The sequence below is a fragment of the Triticum dicoccoides genome, chromosome 2B (assembly GCF_002162155.2).
Source record: "Triticum dicoccoides isolate Atlit2015 ecotype Zavitan chromosome 2B, WEW_v2.0, whole genome shotgun sequence".
Lineage (NCBI taxonomy): Eukaryota > Viridiplantae > Streptophyta > Magnoliopsida > Poales > Poaceae > Triticum > Triticum dicoccoides.
In genome coordinates, this window is record NC_041383.1 from 313112224 (window position 1) to 313116759 (window position 4536).

At 40.4% G+C, this 4536-nt stretch overlaps 1 long non-coding RNA gene across 4 annotated transcripts in view; it reads left to right on the top strand.

The window, feature by feature from the left end:
- Positions 1-907: 907 nt before the first annotated feature.
- Positions 908-4536, top strand: part of LOC119367688 — a 5049-nt gene continuing 1420 nt past the window's right edge. The window contains exons 1-4 of one of the 4 annotated variants that reach the window (XR_005176392.1): positions 908-1491; positions 1611-1747; positions 1835-1920; positions 4035-4107. This is a non-coding gene — a long non-coding RNA (uncharacterized LOC119367688). Of the gene's footprint in view, positions 1492-1610; positions 1748-1834; positions 3150-3187; positions 3992-4034; positions 4108-4536 lie in introns of those variants that run through there. The other 3 variants (XR_005176394.1, XR_005176393.1, XR_005176391.1) reach the window with 3 other exon arrangements.

Sequence of the window (4536 nt, forward strand, 5' to 3'; positions counted from 1 at the left end):
TCATGCATATAAGAATTCGGAGTAGATTAAATAATATTCATAGATAATCTGATCATAAATCCACAATTCATCGGATCTCGGCAAACACACTGCACAAGAGTATTACATTGAATAGATCTCCAAGAAAATCAAGGAGAACATGGTATTAAGAATCAAAGAGAGAGAATAAGCCATCTAGCTACTAGCTATGGAACTGTAGCTCTGTGGTAAACTACTCACGCTTCATTGGAAGGGTAATGGTGTTGATGTAGAAGCCCTCCATGATCGAATCCCCCTCCGGCAGGACGCCGAAAAAGGTCCCTAGATGGGATCTCATGGGTACATAAGGTTGCGGCGGTGGAAAAGTATTTTCGTGGCTCCCCCTGATAGTTTTGGTGTATAAGAGTATATATGGGCGAAAGAATTAGGTCAGGAGACCTATCAGGGGCCCACAATGTAGGAGGCATGCCCTACCCCCTGGGCGCGCCCTCCACCCTCGTGGACGCCTTGTTGCTTCACTGACTTCATCTCCAAGGCTCCTGATTTGCTTCTGGGCCAAGAAAGATCATCGTGAACGTTTTAATCCGTTTGGACTTCATTTGGTATTCCATTTCTACGAAACTCTAAAACAGGTAAAAACAAAAACTGGCACTTGGCTCTAGGTTAATAGGTTAGTCCGAATTATAGTATAAAATAGCATATTAATTGAACATATAAACTCCGATGTGCTACTCGCCTCTCTCGAGCAACTGCGTCGCGTGGTCGTTTTGGTTCGAACGATTTCACAGTGACAGGAATTTTTACGATGCTGTCAAAGTCCTGGCCATTGGTTCTTCTTTACTCCTTTATTTTTCCTTTTTGTGCATGACGGATGGGCCTCAAATGTCCTCGGGCCCATCGTTCTTGTGCATCCTGTGTGCGTACTGGTTGAGAGAAGGGAGAGAAGTGGGGGTGAATCGAGCTGCGAGGCGAAAACCTAGCGCCAGCAATCCCGTGCGTCTTCGAGGAGCCAATCCAGCCCCGCTTCCCTCCCTCTCCACGGCGCTGCCGGCTCCTCCCCTTTTTCCCTACTCTCCACTGCACCGCCTCTTCCTCCTCTTCACTATCCTCTCCAGCAGCGGCAAAGATCTGCCGACAAAGGGAGATGACAGCGGCGCTCAATCGGATCTGCTGAAGAGAAAGATGAGAGGGAGAGAGACAAGGAAGGAGAGGAGGGAGAAAGAGAGAGCTAAGAAGAGAGGGAGGTGTGATGGCGGATGAGAGAAGGTCACCGGAAGGAGCGCGATGACCTGCAGATAAAGGGCGGCAGCGGCGCCGCTCGATTTGATCTGCGGGAGAGAGAAGATGAGAGGGAGGAAGAGAAGGAAGAACATGAGAGGAGGGAGAAAGAGAGAGGAAAGATGAGAGGGGGTCGACGGCCAATGGGAGAGGATCACTGCAAGTGCTGCCGGCTCGTCGTCTTTCACACCGCACTATAGCAGAGCTACCTTTGTACAACCCACACGCACGCAGGTTCGTCCTCCTTCCTTTCTGCTATTCCCCCCTTTTGATTAATGAAACTGCAACTACATGTCCCTCTATCTATTCCCCTGGCCTCACTCACGTTTCCTCCCTTTGTCTAATGGATGAAGTTGCCGGCTGCAGGGGTGTTGCGAGGAGTTAGAGGCCGTGCACCGGCCGGAGCAGCAAGAGCAATGATCCGGCGGCCTCTCTTCTCTGCCACTGCTCCCTTCTCTTCCTTCAGCTCTCGAGACGTCAACCTGCAGGTGTAGGTGCTTGTGTCTCAACCATCTTTTTCCTGTATCCTCAATCACATTTTTTATTTCTGATTCGTGTGTTACCATATTATTGCTAGGCTAGAGTTTGTCTGTGGGTTGTTTATGCCCGGCTTTAATATCGGCCCACACTATTTATAAGGAACTGTTGATGTCCAGTTCAGAGGTATGTTTTCTAGCTGAAGCATTGTTTGAATATCTATGGCCCATGCTCCAAGTGAGATTAATTCTTTCATTTATTTTCTACTAATGTGAGTGATTTAGTTCTCACGTACTGATAAATGTGCATGGCATACTATTTTTAGGCAAACCATTGTTTAACAATGGATATGCGGAGGGGTTTTTATGCATGTGCATTTCCCCTGAATCTAGACAGCTATTCAACCTATTGCGGACATTTTTGGTGGAATTCAATGCTTCCTCATGTATTTTTGACCTCTATATTCCCTATCATGTGTATTTAACAAGTGAATGTTCAGTGATTCTCGATTTTGCCTTTTTAATCTATGAATGCAATCCTTAATGTGATGGAAATGTATTGTACATTTTTTGTCGAGCAAATATTGATTCATGCCATGCATGTTATCGGTGGGTTTAAAAAAAGTTTTCCTGATTGTAGTGTGATTGCTTTATCAAAGTTGGTTTAGTTACCCAACCTTCTATTTTCATTGATTTTGTATGATTCTTGAAAACGGAGTGTGGGTTGTGTTTATCAATAATATACTACAGATGTCAGTTCTGTTGCCAAATGATCTAAACTTGATTTACCCACTTATAGAACAGAAAAGAGTATGGTATTTACCTTCCGTGGATTTACTTGAATGACTGTACAAGTATCTCGGCTTGGTTTATTTCCCATCTCCAATTTGATTAATAATTACTAAGATATTTTTTCTTACTCCTTATTTACTGACATGTTTGATTTGTAGTCTCCTCGTATATAATCAAGTAGTGGTAGCTAAACAAACGTATATCTTGCCATGCATTGGTGAAAGTATTAAAGCTTGTCTCTGGTTTACTTTCCATGTGCTATCCATACCCATGTTTTATGTAGTTAATTAATAAACTCTCTCTAAATATGATGATCACATGAGATCAGACAGGTTCATGGGGTGATCGTGTAGCCGAGTTGAAAGTCAGAGGGTTTGTGCTATGGGTCATAGGAATGGTCATAACCTTATTTGTTGGAATATTGCCTAAGATGATCAAAGCTAATTATTTTAGTCACTTGATCTGTTATATTGCCATAAACTGAATTGGTACTAGGCGAACATGAGGATCTTTTAGCAGGTAGCCATGTCAAAAACAAGATATATGTCTAACATATAATTTGAGATGAAGTTGTCCTGCTCAATTAATTTATAGTTTTCTGGATGTTCTGGTTTTCAGTTTGGGAGCAAGTAGAAATACCTGATTTGATGCTTATTCTTCAGAATTTTTCACATTTCACGAGAGCTAGGCATACTTCTCGGTGACCTTGTCATCTCCAACCCATCTGTGGGTATTTCAACTCCCCTTCTGTTTTTCATTTTTCTGTGTACATTTGCTCTACTCTCACTTTTAATATCGCTGGTATTCTATCATTTTCTTAATGCTTTAGTTTTGCTTGTTCTATCTCCTCCCATGTGCTATTTAGAGTTCTTTTCTCTGTTTTTAATTGCGGTTTTACATCCTATTCTATTTGAGCTTTTTGGCTATGACATAATGAATGGATTATTTCTTTATTTGGCCTTTATTATATTGTTTCCCATCTACAATATGGATCACTTTGCTAGCTATAAAAAAACATTATGGGTTACTGCCTAGTGGACCTCTGAATATTTTTCACCTCAGCTTGATTGACATGCTCACCGGCAGGAAATGTAGTATGAGATGATTTTCTTAAATTTCTCTAGCTTTTCTTATTGGTATGTGCATAAAGGACAAAGTCTTGTATACTTAATATCAAGCCTTATTAATCTGCATTTTTGGAATACCATTAAAAATCTTGAATTAGTTTTGCTTTGATGGGTAATCTATCACTAAACAGAATATACCTTCCAGCCTTCACACATAGAGACTAATTTAATACTTGGGTTGGGCTGCCCTATTTTTCTGTGTGGTCGAATAGGAAAGCTAAATGTACAATTTATTTGCTCTACACCATTTATTGTGCCACATTGAAGTACATCTTTTTATTATTTCTTTCTAATGCAATCATCAATACCATACATTCATTAATCTTCCCATTTTTTGTTCTCTTTTTGGTCATACATTTGGATTATTATGGATTTTCTGAAGGTGGTGGTGGGGGTTGCACGACATGTTCTATCTGGTTTCAGGAGTGTGTGCTGCTCCTGAATTTTTTTCTCAGGTTGTCTCTTCATATTTCCACCTTAGTTCTGACATTTTATTTATTGCTAATCATTTGAGTTAGTGTACAATGATATATTTGTGTGATGCCCGGGTATTTAGCTACAGTAATTCCCTGCTAATGATGCCACGTCACTTCGATTACTTTCGCTAATCTCGTGTTAGTTCGGAATCGATTCAAATTCATATTCAAAATCAAGCAAACAATAAACGTTTTCAAAAGTCAAAACTAAAATGTTATAAATGTGACAAATAATTCATAAGTAATGTTGGTGGAGAAACCACATTTTTATAAAAGGTCTAACTGCATTTAATTAATTAAAACAGTAGGTAAGACAAATACATAAATGCCTTGGTATTTTATAAAATACTAAACTATATTATTTGGGGGTTAAACCTTTTGTGGCAGAGGTATAATTAGTGTTACTAT